Below are 2762 nucleotides of genomic sequence, written 5' to 3' on the forward strand. Positions count from 1 at the left end.
AGCTCCTTGTACCTGCTGCCTGAGTCCCACAGTCCTTTCAGTCCAGCTTGGTGAGGAGGGGGGAGGCAGCAGAGACACGACGTGGCCAGACCCACCCTCAGCCCCCCCAGCCACCCAGGGCAGGCCCGAAGCGCATGCAAGCCTTGATGGTGGCTGCCCAGCTGCCCAGGGCCAGCCCTAGGCTCGGGTAACCAGGGCCGGCAGAGGCTGGCACTGCCGGCAGTGGCAGCAGCAGAGGTGTGATGGGGGCATCACCTTCCCCTGTTCGCCAGGTCATCTCCCGCCCCTGAGGGCTCCTGGACTGTGAGAGGGGGCAGGCCGGGCTGGGAGACCCCCTCCAGTACATGAATCTTCATGCATCGGCCCTCTAGCCTACTCAATAAAGCCTTTTGATGTCTCTGAAACCTCAAGTTGCGCAGTCTCTCCTGGTATTAAGAAGGGGAACCTGAACTAAGTGCCTCTTCACTACCATTGCAGCCACCACCCTGATGTCCAGCGAAGGCAAGCCAGCCACAGAACGCTGTCCTAACAGACTATCCCTGCCCGGGTACACCACCCCTTCGAAGGCCAGGCCATGCACCCAGCGGGCAAGCACGCTGGCGTCACAGACAAGAAGGCCAGAGCTCAATGAGTGAGTAATAGAATGTTAGTCCAGCACCGGGTGTCAACCATCACCGTGCCCAGTCTCCGCACCCTGAGACCTTGTGGTGTTCGTCACACGGCCAGCTGGGAACTTGGCCAGCCGGTAACTTACACGACTCGGCCAAGTTGCCCTAGGCGAGGCCGTTGTTAGAGTCGAGGGAAGAGAAAGAAAAAACAACCTTCCATCCAGTTACTCTGTACACGACATGATGAAGTGGTTGATGGATGAGTTTTTCCCCCTTTCCTATTGTTTCTCTTGCACAGCACAGAGGGCTCCACTCTCAGTGATTTAAGTACTTACCATCTAACACCAGTCATTATCTTAGGGGGTAGGATTCTAACATGAACTTGGGGGAGACACTGATTCAGATCAGTCAGCAGCGGCTTTGAAAGGCTGGCATGATCTGACCTACGTTTTTTTATTCTGCACTGCAGTGCGTAGCTGTGGGCATGGAGAGGCCCAGAAAAAAGGTTTGTAATAAAGGTGAACGATGGTAGTTGCTTGGATTACAGTGATGGGGAGGAAGAGAAGAAGGAATGACTCAGAATATATGTTTTGGACGAGCAACTAACAGGCATTGCCAGTGTGCCTGGGGAAAAGGAAAAAAAAAAAAATGACTACTAGTTTTTTTACTGGAATAATCAGTAGCATCATTTTCTGATACATGTAAATTAGGTCCAGCTACAAATGGGGATGGGGGAAGGCAGTTTGCCTACACTGTCCCACTCTGAACTGTTTTTCCCTATTCCTTCAACTGGTCAACTCCCGCCCAATCTTTGGATCTCAGCTCAAAAGTCACTTTCTCAATTAAGTCCTTTTCCCCACAACACAATTCAAGCCAAACTTTTGTATAAGTGCATGCCCTCTTGGTGTTTGTACTTTTTCCTAGTTACCTGTGCTAAGTTGCAAAAGTGCCCGTTAACACGTTGCGGCAACCGGCAGACCCGCCAGCTGACTGAAGGGGCCCAGCTGAGCAGATGACAGAGTCCTGAGTTAGCTCAGGGGTGGGTGCGTGCCACGAGGCTTTGTGCTGATCTGTGAAGCAGCCAGAGTTGGCCCAGTAGCACACTCTTCATTTGCAATATTATACATTTGTTTGGCAAGTGCCTATTATTCCTGCAGGAGATCGTGAGTTCTACAGAAGCAAAGCCCCTCCTAACGGTCCATCACTACCCCATGCTCAGGGCCGGGCACGGAATCTGGAATACACCAGGCATTCAATAGGGAACAGGATGAAGGAGTAGACGGGGAGGAAGCAGGCATTCATTGTAACATGAGAGATTTGAGCTCTAGAGGACTCGGGATATACATGTGTCCAAAACAAACTTTATCAGTACACGGCACCGAAAAATACAAGTCTAAAACGGCAAGTTGTCAGGGGAGGCTTCTTGAGAGAGATGAAGGTTGCAAAGGTGTTCCACGTTAAGAGCAGCACAGGTGAGGAGCCCAAGAGGGCCCAAAGGACACGGTGTTTAAAAGTAAAGAGAAGTCTCCTGTTTGTTATTTACCTCCAAGGAATGTTCTGGCTGGAATACCTGACTCCTGGCGGGGAGCGCCCGCAGGGGGGGGGGGGGGGGGGTGGGGAATAAAATAAACAGCTTTTATTTCAGAACTGAAATTTTGATCTATGTTTCTTTTCCGTTATATTGTATCATTTTAATAGCTTGAAAGACTTGAAGCCCACATGTTTAAAACCATTTTTAGAAAAATTTTTTTTTCTAAAGCCTAATTCAAAGGTTCTTATGATCTATGAATTATTCCCAACGTCCAACACAATTTCCCCCCCAACAAAATAGGAACTCAATAAACACTTACCTATAAAGTGAAAAGTGGAAGATGAGGCAGCCAGCGCTGCTCCTCCCCCCCGGCAGAGGCTCCCATGTTCAGAGTGAGAATCGCACAAGCTGAGCGAACGTGTGCAGACTGAACGCCGCCAGAGCAGCCGGACCCCCACCCCCGGGCCTCCGGCTCGGCGTTTCCGGGGGGCCGGCCTGGAATCCCCCCTTTGCTCCCGCTCCGGCCCGTGGAGGGGAACCTCGCTCCGGGCTCCCGCCGGCCGCCGCGCCGGCTTCCGGGACGCGCGCCGTGTTGCCATGGAGACGGGGCGGGCCGCGGCGGC

The sequence above is a fragment of the Pipistrellus kuhlii genome, unplaced genomic scaffold (genome assembly GCF_014108245.1).
Source record: "Pipistrellus kuhlii isolate mPipKuh1 unplaced genomic scaffold, mPipKuh1.p scaffold_m20_p_14, whole genome shotgun sequence".
Lineage (NCBI taxonomy): Eukaryota > Metazoa > Chordata > Mammalia > Chiroptera > Vespertilionidae > Pipistrellus > Pipistrellus kuhlii.